Source organism: Trachypithecus francoisi, unplaced genomic scaffold, assembly GCF_009764315.1.
Source record: "Trachypithecus francoisi isolate TF-2019V2 unplaced genomic scaffold, Tfra_2.0 Lachesis_group1, whole genome shotgun sequence".
NCBI lineage: Eukaryota > Metazoa > Chordata > Mammalia > Primates > Cercopithecidae > Trachypithecus > Trachypithecus francoisi.
In genome coordinates this window covers 41,438,493-41,454,745 of record NW_022681454.1, presented here as the reverse complement: position 1 = coordinate 41,454,745, position 16,253 = coordinate 41,438,493, and the positions used below count along the sequence as shown (strand labels likewise).

At 39.2% G+C, this 16,253-nt stretch overlaps 1 protein-coding gene across 22 annotated transcripts in view; it reads right to left on the bottom strand.

Annotated features, from left to right (window-relative positions):
• Nucleotides 1-16,253, bottom strand: part of LIMCH1 (LIM and calponin homology domains 1) — a 342,237-nt gene that overhangs the window by 152,025 nt on the left and 173,959 nt on the right. For 2 of the 22 annotated variants that reach the window (XM_033214084.1, XM_033214086.1), the window contains exon 1: nucleotides 11,337-11,540. The exons of 19 other annotated variants lie outside the window; for them this stretch is intronic. The gene's annotated coding sequence lies outside the window, so the exon portion shown is untranslated. Of the gene's footprint in view, nucleotides 1-8,294; nucleotides 8,376-11,336; nucleotides 11,541-16,253 lie in introns of those variants that run through there. One more of the 22 variants, XM_033214085.1, reaches the window with a different exon arrangement.

Below are 16,253 nucleotides of genomic sequence, written 5' to 3'. Positions count from 1 at the left end.
CTAAACTAATAGTATTGCTTAAAATGAGTTGAGTGAGATAAAATGGTTGTGAAAATACTTTAGAGGACGAAACTATTCAGAGTACTTAGTTCAACACTCTCATTTTACAAATGAGAAACAAAAATGAAGAAAGCAAATCACTGGTTCAAATTGATTTGGCTAGTGTAATTTCAGGACCTCATGGTAAGATTATGGATTAAAGTGTAAGCCTTAAACAAAGGGTAGAGATAAACAGAAGAAGTACAATGATCTGTATCATTGCAGAAGTATCCATCACCATTCACTTAGACCTTATAATGTGCCAGGCAACATGCTACGTTGATCCATATGCCTTTATTCCTCACAAATTAATGAGTTAAGTATTATTACTATGCCATTTAATAGATGGGAAAATAGAAGTTTAGGGAAGAATATGAATGACATTAACACCTGTACTAGCACCATTACTACAGTCATCTTTTTCTGAGCACATACCATGCACTAGGTAAATGTACTCATTGTTTTATATATATACACACACACACACGTCATAAAACATTATATATATTTATAATGTATATTATATTGTATTCATTTATAATATGTGTATATATGTATGTTTATATTTTATATATTATATATTATTTATGTATATATGTATAATGTATATATTATATATGTATACTATTATGCATTGATATATAATATACATATATATCTGTATATATATCTATATATTATGTATGCATATATATTCATAATACCTGTATATTTTATTATCTATATTAGCTCATTTAATCCTTACAATGGTCTTCTATGGTCAGTAGTATAGTTAGTCATTTTACAGATGAAAACATGTGAAACTTAGAGTAAAATTAAATTATTAGCCCAAGGTCACCTTGGGCTGGGAAGTGGCTAAGACAGGGGATGAAGCTGGGCCTCTGCAGTTGATATCTTTAAGAATAAAAAGCTCACGCCTGTAATCCCAGCACTTTGGGAGGCCAAGGCGGGCAGATGACGAGGTCAGGAGATGGAGACCATCCTGGTTAACACGGTGAAACCCCGTCTCTATTAAAAAATACGAAAAATTAGCCAGGCATGGTGGTGGGCGCCTGTAGTCTCAGCTACTCAGGAGGCTGAGGCAGGAGAACGACGTGAACCCAGGAGGCGGAGCTTGCAGTAAGCAGAGATCGTGCCACTGCACTCCAGCCTGGGTGACAGAGCAAGACTCCGTCTCAAAAAAAAAAAAAAGAATAAAAAGCACAGGAAGACAGATACCACATGATCTCACTTATATGTGGAATCTAAAAAAGCCAAATTCATAGAGGTAGAGAGTAGAATGGGGGTTACCAAAGGCTGAGGAGGAGGTAAGGGGTGGGTAGAGAAAGGTGACATGTTAGTCAAAGCACATGAAATTCCAGTTAGACAGGAGGAATATGTTCTAGTGATCTATTAGACAGCATAGCGACTACAGTTGATAATAATGTATATGTCAAAACTATGTGAAGAGTAGATTTTAAATGTTCTCACCACAAAGAAATAAGTCACCACAAAGAATAAGTCGACAGACATGTTAATTAGCCTGATTTGATCATTCCACACTGTATAGACATCATAAGAGCACCTCATCACCTTGTACCCCAGAAATATATATAATTACTACTTGTCAATTAAAAATAAAATAAACATTGTTTACAAAAAAGGATAATAGGAAGAAGAAGATGTAAAGAAAAATCTCCATTTGCAAATCTTTGACCCTTCCAGTAATAAAGACCTGACAGGGAATAGCTCTCTCTGTCTCAATCTCGGTCTCAACCTCTCTCTCTTTTTCTCTCTCTTGCTTGTCTCTCTCTCTCTCCATATATATATGTAGGTATGTGGAATCCTTGGCATTTCTTTTTTTTTTTTTTTTTTTTTTTTTTTTTTTTTTTTTTTTTTTTTTTTTTTTTTTTTTTTTTTTTTATTTTTTTTTTTTTTATTATACTTTAAGTTCTAGGGTACATGTGCATAACGTTTATATCATGTATAACTCCCCAATGCAATCCCTCCCTCCTCCCCCCTCCCCATGATAGGCCCCAGTGTGTGATGTTCCCCTTCCCGAGTCCAAGTGATCTCATTGTTCAGTTCCCACCTATGAGTGAGAACATGCGGTGTTTGGTTTTCTCTTCTTGTGATAGTTTGCTAAGAATGATGGTTTCCAGCTGCATCCATGTCCCTACAAAGGACGCAAACTCATCCTTTTTGATGGCTGCATAGTATTCCATGGTGTATATGTGCCACATTTTCTTAATCCAGTCTGTCACAGATGGACATTTGGGTTGATTCCAAGTCTTTGCTATTGTGAATAGTGCCGCAATAAACATACGTGTGCATGTGTCTTTGTAGTAGAGTAATTTATAATCCTTTGGTATATACCCAGTAGTGGGATGGCTGGGTCATATGGTACATCTAGTTCTAGATCCTTGAGGAATCGCCATACTGTTTTCCATAATGGTTGAACTAGTTTACAATCCCACCAACAGTGTAAAAGTGTTCCTATTTCTCCACATCCTCTCCAACATCTATTGTTTCCTGACTTCTTAATGATTGCCATTCTAACTGGTGTGAGATGGTATCTCATTGTGGTTTTGATTTGCATTTCTCTGATGGCGAGTGATGACGAGCATTTTTTCATGTGTCTCTTGGCTGTATGGATGTCTTCTTTTGAGAAATGTCTGTTCATATCCTTTCCCCACTTTTTGATGGGGTTGTTTGTTTTTTTCTTGCATTCACAATTGCTTCAAAGAGAATAAAATACCTAGGAATCCTTGGCATTTCTGTGGCTAATGGAACACTGAAATGAGCTAGGGGAAGAATGGGGCTTACCTAGGAGAGTAATTTTTGCTCCTATTGCACTAAAGCTCATTACTATTTTAGTGCCATAATCTATCACAGGGGAAGCAACACATTCATTGCCTGGAATAGCATGCTAAGTGGAACAGAGAATCAGGTAAGAAAATAGTGTGGTTACAGCATCTGAAAGACTTAGGAACAAAGAGATGGGATGATGGGGCTAAAGAAGAATAAAAAAGAAGAAAGTTGAGAAAAGAAAAAAACACACTGATTTCATTCTACAGATAGACAAGTGTAACAGAACGACAAACAGTTATCCAAGGATTATTTTTATTTAAAAAAAAAATACAGGCTAGGCATGGTGGCTCATGCCTACAATTCCAGCACTTTGGGAGGCCAAGGGAGGCAAGGGAGGCAAGGGAGGCAGATTACTTGAACTCAGGAATTTGAGACCAGCCTGGCCAACATGGTGAAACCCCATCTCTACTAAAATTACAAAAATTAGCTGGGCATGGTGGCGCACACCTGTACTCCCAGCTACTCGGGAGGCTGAGGCAGGAGAATTGCTTGAACCAGGGAGGTAGAGGTTGCAGTGAGCTGAGATCACATCACTGCACTCCAGCCTGGGTGACAGAGTGAGACTCCATCTCAAAAAAAACAACAGCAACAAAAAAACAGACCAATGAAGGCTTCTTTCTACTCTACATGGAAGGCAGTTTTCTATTTCTATAACATATTGTTTACTCCTATAACAATATATCATCAAATGTTTGCTTAGAAATCAGTTGACAGAGCCTGGGAAATCTTGATGAATGAATAAACAGGTAGACCAAGCAGAAACAATTTGTTTTCATAAAGCATTCACCCCATTGTTAATATTTTATATCGGCAAATTTAACCAACCTAACAGTTGGACCATGTAAACTATGGCCAAAAAAAAAAAATTAACTGCCAAGTATGAAATGAAATGGATATTCTTAACCGAACATATTAATATTTTGTCTTCCAACTGCTTAAATACATAAGCTCTGCGTTGACTTGACTTTTAAAAAAGTTAAACCTATGACTTTTTTAATGAATACTTTCTGATCAGCCATAAGCGATGATCACTCAATCATTTATTGATTAAATAACCATTTAATAAAACATCAGGTAGTTCCAACAACCCTACAACTCAAGTTGCAACAGTGTCTTTTCAGGAATGAGTAAGGAGCCTGTTAACTATGTTGTGGGGAGGATGTAAAAGCGGTTGTCAATGTCAACATTAAGTTTAGAGCCAGATAACAGAGTAACTGCCTGATCACCCTTGCTGTGATTTTCTAGCAAAGCTCTTTGTTTTCCATTCCTGCTGATCACTGCCCTTCACTTTCCACAGTAACTCTCCCCTCATACTGACAAACAGGAAAAAAACCACTCAAGTCCTTTCTTACATAATGTGTTTTTTTGCAGGAGATCCAGAACTCAAAGATCCTTGATGCTTTTTATCAATTCCACTAAACGTCAAGGACAGGAAATAAAAATATTTTTCTCTTCCGACTCAAATACAATACCCCTTTGTGAAGTTGCTAAAAATCTAGAAATAGCCAATCTGGGAAAATTTTCAGGTGAGCGATAGGCATCAAAATATTTCATTTTTGCTAAAAATATCTCTAAGTTTTTCTTAGCATTCCAACAGCTCACATCACACTGAATTTGAGTACGATGAACACAATCTGTTTTACCCTTGTACTGGCAGTGACTCTGAGGTTATACAAAGGAGTCAGAGTAGCCTGTCCTATGACACTGAAGTCCCTTGTAGGCATTTGCCAGTTCAGAGCAGTTCTTTTCAGAATGGAAACAGGTAAGATGGCAAAGGGAAGAGAGATCAATGCAAAATTCTGTATCTTCATTACTTGGCAACTGGAGTTTCAATCAAGGACCCAAGAGGTAACTTAGGCAAGTGGGGGAGTTCCTGAAGGCTAAACCCATGACAGTGAAGCTTGTGTAGTCCTCAGCAGCTGCCCCAGCACAGATAAATTGAGGCTTCCTGGAAAGCACAAGCATCCTAAAGGCAGTAGGGCTGATCCAGTGTCCAGAGGGAAACGTGATGGCAACAGAAGACACATGTGGTCTGGGGTAAGCTTTGATGTCGCAGCTCCACAGCAACAGAGACACATGAGAAAAGATCAAAATAGAAGAACAACCCAGCCTTGCTTGGAGAGGAGGTTGAATGGAATGGAATAACTAGGTGACTAGGTAATAGAAAACCAGGTAACTAGGTAATGGAATAACTAGGGAACCACTGGGCACCTGGAGCTTCTGGGCTCTTCTCTACTCTGCAGGCTTCTCCCCAACACATCAGAGGCCTCCCAGACTCAACTGCTCCCCTCAACAGGAGCAGAAAATAGACGACAGCTACATTTTCTTCAAGTCTTGCCAAGAAAAACATTGCAGGGTTAAGAACACAAAAGGCTTCAAATATCTTGCTACTGAGGTTCTTTCTCATAAGTTTCAGTGTATACCCACACACAGAGAGTGAAGAAAATTCACTTTGATTCAAAGGGTTCAAGAATGTTCACAGTCTTTCGAGGAGTCACTATGTTTTTAAACTCTTTCAGCAGCTCTATTTGTGCTCAAAAGAGTCATAGATTTATTTAATAGCAGTTTATCTTTCAGTTGGCCCATTACAAGCTGGAGCATAACATGTAAAGCATCCAGCATAATCATAGGTTTGGAATTGAGAAGGCTCAGGGTAGGGGGGAATGGGTGGGGAGTCTGAAATATAAAGACAAAGAGTTTGTCGTGTTATTGGCTGCAGGGAAGCATGTCCATAGGTGAAAAGGTTGAATTTCAGATAAAAATATAGAAGTAAACATCTGGAGAAGAAAGATTTTCATAGCAGGTTTGTGAACATTCTCCTAAAAATCCATCACCCATGGAAAGAAACAACTAGGGTCTGTGGAGCAATGGGGTGAAAACGATCATTCACTTAAGATACAGTAACATCTTTCTACCAAGTGATAAAAACCTATCACAAAATAAATACACACCACATGTGCTCCATAAAAGTATAACACAGAGGCACCTTTGTTTTTTTAACAGAAACCTGGCCAAGATGTGAAGACCCGACTGTGGTGCTACATTTGGGACTCAGAGGTCTGACACAGGAGCTGAGACTCAGACCAAAGAATTAAGATAGTAACAACATGTTGTCAATTAATCATGCTCATAAGGTAGTCAAAATGACTGTGAGGACACATTTCAGTCTATCAGATAGTATGCCAGCTTTTATTCCTATGCTCAAAGACAAAGAAGAAAGCCTTAACTTGGTGCAATATGGGCTGAAAGTTAAGTTGTCATATATATTAAACTCTACAGTCTTACTTGAGTAAATTTCATGAAAAAATACAATTTTCTTAAATGTAAGTTACGTTAGGGAAAAAACAGTATATCCACAGGAGCCCAAAGATGTCCCTAACAATACACTTAAACATATTTCATGTATTTTATGTTTTTATGTTTAAACTTATAAATGTAAATTAACATATTTCTATTAAAATTCATAAAATATATATGTACATTTATAATATAAATTAAATACCTTCAGCTGAGTTAGACATTCTGTGCCTTGAAGGACACCAGTTATTTTAGGAACAAATACTCTTTATTGAGGAAGAAAGTGCCAGATCCACCAATGGAATGAACACCCACATCTGTCAGACATAGTTCCATGTGTTACTTTCTTCCCCACAAATCGCAAGTTTGTGCAATTAGCTTTCATCAAATCAACATATTAGTCACTAAAAAACACGCTGATGAAAACAAAGACAGGCTAGTTGCTTATTTCTTGAAAGTGAATAGTTCCTTTGGCCATTATATAAGGTAATCTGTTTTGCCAGCATCAAAACAGATAATGCTTTAAAAATAATGTGAGGACAATGTTATAATTTTTTTAGTTCTTATTTTCACTTTAATGACATTGACTCATATGAGCACTATATAGCAAGTTGTTCTCTCTTACTATAGATACCTACACTTACATACATGTAAGACCATCCTCTAACTTCAGGAAATACTGATGTCAGGATCCCTGGCAGTATGGAAGCTGCTGTGATGGGATGGATTTCTGGAAACAATTGAAATATCATCATGGAATAAACTTCATAAATGCTTATCTTAAGGGAGTGTTGGCAGAAGCAAGGAAAATGGGTCAACTTCAGGAAATAGCATAGCCTATTTAATGGCAAAAAAATCAAGAAACAAAACGGTGTTCAGTTGCTGGTAAATCAGTTTTCTCTTTCTAACAAGTTTATTTATATCCATTTTTCTCTTCTTCCTATAAGGAAGGTATTTTTTCCTTCAAGTTTTTACCGTTAAATTCACACATTTAAATTTGTTTAGTCCTTAATTACCCTGATTGAGTAATTTGAGAGCAGAATCCTCTGGCCATTAGGGAAAAAAAAAAAAAAGAAAAGAAAAGAAAAGAAAGAGAGAGAGAGAGAGAGAGAGAGAAAGAAAGAAAGAAGAAAGAAGAAAGAAAGAAAGAAAGAAAGAAAGAAAGAAAGAAAGAAAGAAAAGACATATGTCCAAAAATTCCCTAAGCTTCTCCATATTCCTAAAAGCAAAATGTAACACTAGCAGTGTAAACAAAATCAATACATTGAGAACTCCTAAGGCTGGTTCTCAATGGAACCAGCCATTCCATTCTTAGTGGAATGAAAACCTGAAATGGAAACGAGGAAGATGAAATGAGATTCTACCTAAAAAGACTCCAGCAGATTGAGGGCTAGTGTGAAAATCCCAGGATGTGTAATGAGGGGAGGGGAGTAAGTTCTATGGTCAGAGCTCCCATCCAGCCCAGAGTGGCCCAGAAGAAGACGGGCAAACACAGACCCAGTCCACATCGCTGCTCTACCACAAGCATGACTGAGTTCAGCTTTTCAGATGTCAGACCTGGGGTCGGCCCAAGGAGGGGCTCAGAAACCACAGCGACTTTTCAAGTTGTGTCCTTTATGGTATTTGCAGGGAAAGGGCCAACAATAGCCAAGGGGCTGTTTACCAAAGTCATTCTCCAGCACCTCCCACAGAAATGCTTGTGGAACTCACTGCCAAAGCTTACATGGAAATCAAACAGAAGGAACAGAGCACAGCCATGTAAAACATGCCCCAGTCATTTCGTAAGCTCTGTTTCTTCACAGATGGCTGCTGTGGAAGAAATGACTGCTTACAGAAAACAGAGATCCAAAAAATTAATCCACCACTGGGATGAAAGCAGGATGAAAAATGATTCCATTCTATAATTCACATTGGTGATTTACCAGGTCTGGGCTATAAGACATCTAGGGATAAAACTGCTACTCAAAAGCAGATCTGGCAAAGATGAGGGAACGGTGTGAAGGGCAGGTACTGTTGAAGACTCTAGAGTCAAAAAAGTACTCACCAAATTAAAATAGAATGTTCCACAGACCATCTAAGCCAGATGGGAGTTGGTAGCTCATACATACCCTTGTATTTCCAAGAGATGGGAGACTCCAGGCTCTGAAAGGGACCAAACACAAGCCCACCTGCTGTGGCAGTACCCAGAGCTGAAAAGAGAAGATGCCAAAGGAATCCAGCCTTCCTGAATCTACACTCCCAAGGTTGGGCTTTGGGACTCTGAGGGTCTAATAAGCTATGGCTCTTATTTTATATCATTACAACAACTGCTTTGGTTCTTTCATTCTTTCACTATTTACCTGTGCTTCTTTACATTTCACAGGTGGATGATACATTACTGCTTTGGATTTCCCTTCAGTTTCATGGTTCAATCTAATGACCATGTCTACATTTCTTTCACTGCCTTTATACTTCGTCTGACACTCTATACACACACAAATCTCTCCCTACTTCCTCACCCCTCGTTCCCTGTTGGGAGCTAGGTTTGAAGCTTCATCCTTCTAGATCTACTCAACATTCCTTTTTAAAAGGTAGAGAACAAGGAACGTAGCAGCTATGTTCGCTGAGCCATTGAATTCACAGTGCCCAGCAGCCCTCGAGAGTCAACTGCAGCGTCCATCAGGGCAAGGACTGACAGTTTGTTTCAACACTGAATATGGTTAGTACCTGGCAAGGAGCAGGAGTTCAATAACTCTTGGCAATAATTTGTCATCATTTTCCCCCTGAAATCCATTTTATTCTTCTTCTTTTTTTTTTCTTTTCAGGTTAGAGTGCAGTGGTGTGATCTCAGCTCACTGTAACCTCCACCTCCCGGGTGCAAGCGATTCTCCTGCCTCAGCCTCCTGAGTAGCTGGGATTACAGGTGCCCACCACTATGCCCAGCTAACTTTTGTATTTTTAGTAGAGATAAGGTTTCACCACATTGGTCAGGCTGGTCTCAAACGCCTGACTTCAGGTGATCCACCCGCCTCAGCCTCCCAAAGTGCTAGGATTACAGGCGTGACCCACCATGTCTGGACCATTTTATTCTTTTATTCTCAAATTATTCTCCCTACAGAACAACGGAAGGCTTAAAAATCACTGAGTCATGGTTTAGGAAATTATTCAACCCAAAAGGCAAGCCAAAATCTCAAAGGGTCCCAAATTAGTCCCAATAGCCAAAGTTCCTCCTCCTCCTCTTTCTCCTTCTTTTCCTACTCCTGCTTTTCTTCTTCTTCATATCTTGAACCACATGACAAGAAAAAAATATCTAGACTCTTTACCCATGTTAATTAATTTACTCTTCATGAAAACTATATAAGGTAGTTACTATCTTATGTCCATTTTTACAGACGAGGAAACAAATGATTGTGCTGCCTGCCAAAGATCAGTGCACAACTGAGAAGCTGCCAATCCAGGATCTCACTCCAGAATGTCAGCTCCCAGCTGCCCTGCATACTACGTCCTGAAGGAGAGCTGTTAAGAAGGCCAACTGAAGCCTGTAAGGAACAGTATCCTGGCCATTCATTTCCCAAATATTTATTGAGTGCCTACTATATACCAGGTGCAGGGAATGCCCCCAACAGCCATGGTCACTGTTCCTGTCTAGTCGACATTCCTGTTGCTTTCCTAATCACCATTTGTTACAGCTTCCAGAGAGTAAGCATGTTGAATCCATTAGAAAAGGAAACTCAAGAGTGAGTTCTTCTTCCATATCTTTATCCTTTAAACTTTCTTATTATAGAAAGCAATCGCCACTCCTCTCAGCATTAGCTGGGAGTCCAGCAAGAACCAGCTGGGACTACGTAGCAGCCTGGAATGCATAGTTATAGAACTAAATGGAAATGGGAAAATGAATACAATGATGTCAGGAAGTCCCTCTCTGTCCAATGATTAGATTGAGGAGATGCAAAGGCAGCTATAAGGAGAGTGGCTTATTCTTGCCCCTTCTTCCCTTGGGAAGGTCTTCAAACTTGGAGGAGTTACAGCTGCCCAGTCACCTTCTAGTCACCTTACAGAGAGAGCAGGAGAGCAGAGTGGCACATGCCCTCAGGCAGGATTCCTGAGTCAAAGGCCAGCTGCTGACACTTGCAGCCTCTCGGTTTTATTTGACCTTCACCTTGTGCAGAACCCACCCCATGCAGTACAGCACAAACCCTTTCTCCCGGGGCTGCTGAATCAGCCACACTGGGAGTTGGGGGAGAGAAGTTTCAGACTCCTGAGACATTTGGTCTATTCAGCACCATGAAGGAAATGGCCGTAGCTCAGTGAGAGAATCAAAATCAGGAGCTGGCTGAATAAAGGTGATAAAAATAGATTTCCAACTCCACAAGATGAATCATTTTGCCATGGGGATTCGCCAGGTTCTGTTTCAACCTGGTTTTCAACCCAGCCTCATAAATTTGGCTAAGGAAAATTTTCTTCCCTTGGATAACCAGTGCCATGGAGCATTTAGCATTCAGACAGGTCTGACGGGATTTTATGACACAATTGTCCAGAAATAACCCCCATTCCTTTCCTGGCCTGCAGTAAATAGTGACTTTGAAGGACAAGGAGTAAGTGGGCAAGGCTGGAGGCGCAGCCCTTCCCTCCAGACTCCTCCCTGCCTCCCCAGTGTCCTCCTCACTTCTTTCCATCCTCATTTTAAGAAATGGAAGTTTTTAAAAAGCAAAGGGGGCCGTAGAGTCAGGAAGAGAATGTGGCCGGGGCTCAGGTGAAGCAGCCCCCCCATGAATGCAGCCACATCTCCCCCACGACACCAAGTGCTGCTGGACCACATCTTAAAAATGCAGCCAAGTTGCTTTTCATTCTCAAAATTCTCAAAAATCCCTTTTATTTTGACTAAACTAATAGAGTTATGTGTCTTCTACCACATACCGGAAAATAAAAAACAATGCTTTCCTTAGGGAATTTAAAGGGGAAAAAGCTTAATTAAAAGCAACAGGTGCTAACAGTTATCAAAGGACAAGATGAATCCACAGGAAAGTAATTTTCATATTATTTTCGCCATACTAATAAGTGAATAAAAAGTAACTTTTTTTTTAAACCAAGTTTTAAAGTCTAAGTAGCTTCCTTCTTTCCATCATGGATATCCCTAAGCATCTATTTTTTATACAATGTATTTTACTTACCCCCACTTGTCCTCACACTCCACAATGAACTCCAGCCGTCCCACTCTGGGAGATGGGAGGGGCATGTCTCCTGTGTGCTCCTAGTCAGCCCCAGCACAGCAGCTGAAATACCCTTACATTTCCTTTCCCAAAACAGTCGTCACCACTGCCAGCCCTGCTCTGTCCACAAGCAGGCTGCAGTGGCTGAAATGCTGATGCATGAAAGGGAACTGGAAGAGAGCTGATTGCCACACCTATTGGAGAGGGAGGCGGAGAAGCCCGTTCCCTCTGAGGAAGGGGAATGGCATCTTCAGAGGTAGAGATGCCAAGATTGGAATTCCACAGAGAGCTTTGTGTCAGCCACTGGCACACAGTAGGTTTGCAGTACTGTCAGGAAATCTGGATCTGGAAAAAGCACCCAAGTGGGACCTGAGGAACAAAGACTCAAGTCCCAACTCAAACAAAGTTGCTGCCTGACTCCAGGCAAGTCACTGCTTTCTGGTCTCAGTTTCCTTGTTTGTAAAATAATAGTGTTTCAAAAAGTAAATCTCTAAGTGGCTTCTAGTTCTGAGATTCTAAGGCCCTGCTAATGTTCATGAGCATAATAAGTAGTAAATTACCATTTATTGAAAACATCCTGTGTACCATCCATCATATTAGGTATCTTATATATATCATCTCATTTAATCCCACAATACTGACATGGGATTTATCAACCCCATCTTATAGATGAGGAAACTGGCAAACTCACTCCATGAATCCCCATGAAAATAAAGGATCATCATATCCATTCAGTATTTTGAATTTAAATGGAGGCATTCAATCTTTGTGCCTGAAATTGAGACGACATCTGAGAATGGAATTTCTGCACTGCTGGGAGATTAATGTGTTTACAGTCCTCTGCTGGTATAATTCCGAGGTACTAGTATTTATGGTTATGGCTGTTCATGCTACTGCAAAATCCATTTTCCACCTGTTGCTTTTTATTAAACCTCCCTAAAGGACATGAAATATTTCTTTCTGCAGATTCTAAAAACAGGATGCTGAAATATGTGAGCAGAAGCATCGTGTGCGGAGTTACCATTTGGAATTTTCAAATGCTATAAAACACAATGTTTACAACCAATTCATCATTTATAAAAGTTTATTGGATTAATATGCCAATGGACTCACTGGTATCCTGCCATTTATTGATACGAATACATCAAGTGGTAGGCTGACGTTTAATATTTATTAATAACTTCTGTATTTCCTTGCCTATTTCATAGTTTCCTTGCATTATGCTCTTTTATCTTTATTGTCATTCATCCTATTTTAAGTTAACTTTTTATTTTAGAATAGTTTTAGATTTATAGAAAGCCACAAAGATAACATGCAGAGTTTCAGTATAAGTCATGTCTTACATCTTACATTCCTATGGTACATTTATCACAGTTAATGGATAAACACTGGTATGCTACTATTAACTAAATCTATGCTTTATTTGGATTTCATTAGTTTTTCCCTAATATGCATTTTCTGTTTTAAGATCCCATCTAGAATGCCATATGATATTGAATCATTATGTCTCCTTAACTTTTTCTGGACTTTCCTTGTTTCTCAGACGTGCCTTGCTTTTGATGGCCTTGACTGTTTTGAAGAATACTGGTCGGGTATTTTATAGAATATCCTTCAATTTAGGTTTGTCTGATATTCTTTCCATGGCTGGAGATATAGATTTTTGTGAGGAAAAAGTACCATTCTTTTAACCCTGAGGGAAAAGTGGGAAAGGACCACTCCTATAACATTATATCGATCATCCCATTTTTTAATGTTATGTTTAAGTTCAATCAAAACCTTAAACTGAATATAGTTAAATTATAGAAAGGAAAAATTAGATATCAAACTACTCAGGAATCTAGTATTTTATACTGTGGACAGAGTGACAGAGAGGAATTAATTTTTGCACCCATTTGAGATGAAGTTAGACCTAAGATTCTAGCAGAAAGCCAGCTAATTACAAGAGAGGTGTCTAGTGAGTTCTTTTGAAACGCTTGCCAAGGCAAACTTCCTATAAAAACAATCCAGAGGAAGGCACGTTTTAAGAGAAGTGCTGGTTCAGCCTAGCATGGTCTCCTCTTTCAAATGATACTTTCATATATTTGGTGGTATTTTTTTCCTGTTGTCAAACAATAAAATCCCTATAAACTTGGGTTTGGAATACATGCTAAGAATTAGTTCCACAGAAAGTTATCCTCTAGGTAAGTTATAACTATGGAAAAAAAGAAGTCAGACTTCGGCTGAAATATGTGTTTCCTGCTATTATATATTTTTTGCTCACAGTTTGTAATTGAAGGTCTATTCCTAAGGGAAAAAAGTGAGGAACTGATGTAATGTCACAAATTCTCCTAAACGCTGCTCAACGAAAGATAAGGGAGAACAAGTGGTTTCTTTCTTCAAAGAATGGCATTTTTTTTCTTTTTCGGGAACAGGAAAGGGGAAAAAAAATGAAGGGGGGAAAAACGCTTTACAGCACTGCTATATATAACCTTCCACCTCGGCAGAGACACAGAATAATTATGGAAACAAATTTGGAAAAATAGTTTGTGGTGCAGAAAGAGGATATTAGACTTCAGCTAGCAAGTCTAGGCATTCAAAACACATGTGAATAAGAATTTAAGGACTTAGCTGGCTAACCCACTGTTATGGGCTAAATTGTCTCCTCCTCCCTCCCCCAATTCATATCTTGAACTCCTAACCCTTTCTAACTCAGAATGTGACTGTAGTGACTATAAGGAGGTAATTAAGTTATATGAGGTCATCTGAGGGGGCCCTAATCCAATATGACAGTGTCCTTATAAAAAGGCAAAATATGGACACAGATACAGACAGGGGAAAGACCATGTGGAGATGCAGGGAGAAGGCAACCATCTGCGAGCCAAGGAGACAGGCCTTAGAACAAACCCACTCTGCTCACATCTTGATCTCAGACTTCTAACCTCCAGAATTGACAAAATACATTTCTATTATTTAAGCCGCCCAATCTGTGGTACTTTGTTATGGCCATCAGAGCAAACTAATACACTCATCTAGTACTAAGAATGAAATATCAGGGTTAGTATAAGAGAGGCTGCAGGGTACGAGATTGGGTGGATATGATATCTCAATGAATTGTCAATTATATGAAAATCTTTCTTTTTTATTTTTTGTGACAGGGTCTCACTCCCATCACCCAGGCTGGAGTCCAGTGGCACATTTATGGCTCGCTGCAGCCTTGACTTCCCAGGCCCAGGTGATTCTCCTACCTCAGCCTTCTAAGTAGCTGGAACTACAGGAATGCATAACTATGCCTGGCTAATTTTTTGTATTTTTAGGAAAGACAAGATTTCGCCATGTTGCCAGGCCGGTCTTGAACCCCTGGGCTCAAGCAGTCACCTGCCTTAGCCTCCCAAAATTCTGGGATTATAGGCAAGAGCCACTGCACTGGTTTTTCTGTCATGATTTTCAATTCTAAGTGCAATTGCTAATAACTTTTCCTGTAGTCTCAAACTCCTTTTTTTCACTCCCTTCTCCCGATCCCTGCCAATGTGGATCAAACACTCCAAAGACAATACTATAATTTGAAGGGGCAGGGGAACTTCATAGCTTGTGGTTATAGAAAAAAAAAAAAAGTCTTCATTTATACTTAAGCATAAGGATTTACCTCCAAAATAATCCATTCATTAACCTAGTCCAATTTTTTTGTAACTTTTTCCCTGAGTTCCAAACCAGCATTTCTAATAGTCTGCCAGACATCTGCACATGAATATCTTTTAGAGATAGCCAACTCAATATGTCCAAAAGAGAATGCATCTTTTCTTTTGGAGCCCATTTCTCATTCCCATGTTCCCATGATTCCTATTAATGGCATCAGAATCCTCCACATTGCTCAAGTCCAAAATGCAAATGTCATCTTCCTAAGATTATCTGTTGTATTTCATCAGTTCTAAGATGTGCACTTTTTTTAACCTCTGAAATAAAGATGCACTTTTCATTGCCAGTGGCTTAGCATTGTGTCATCATTGAATTAGCAGCTTTTTAAAATGAGCTATAATTTTTTAAAATGGTGTGTCTCATCATTGATGGCATATTACATTTAGTGAAAAGCAAATCCTGTCTCCTCATCTCTAATCCCACTGCTTCTACTAAGATTTAAGTGTTCATCCTCTCTCATTCGGACTACTTATCTCCTACTTGACTTTTATTGCTGGTATCTTACCATAATCAGCTTTCTACACGGCCACCTCAGTTATCTGGAACACAAGATTCCCTTGTTTTCAGTGGCTCTTACTGCACACAAAATGAGTCCAAACACCTCCAGATGGCATTTCTGGTCTCAGCTTACTATTCCTGGTCCAGTTTCCAAGCATGGATTTTTCTCAGGGATTCTGTGTCCAGCTGCAGCCACTAGACCCAGTGCAAATAATGCAAATGATAGCCACTTCCAGATAAGACCCAGGTTCTTCTGACTCAGAGCCTTTCTCATTCCATGCCCTGAAGCTAGTTTTTCTTCCTCTAACTCCATGATCTTCACTATTTGTAGATGCCCTGTTCAAATCCCACCTCTTCCAAAGTTCTTAATCACAAATCAAAATTTCTTCCTTGGTATTTCTTGCATATTATGCTTCATTAACATTTCACAGTCTACCTTACATTTGACCTCTCTTCTACATTTGTCTTCTAGAAAGTAGTCTCCTAAAAGGCAGGAATTATGTCTTGAAGTGGATTTTTACTTGGAAGACAAGAGACAGAACACATCATCTCTATTTGGTGTATATGTGCAGAAGAAAATTAGAAAAAAGACCTTGGATGTCATGCAAGAAAGGCTGTCCAAGGAAAACTGTGTTATCTTTAAAGTCCTATAAGCACAAGTAGCCCATGTTCAGGAGAATGAGAGATCCATGCCCTGGCTGCTCAATA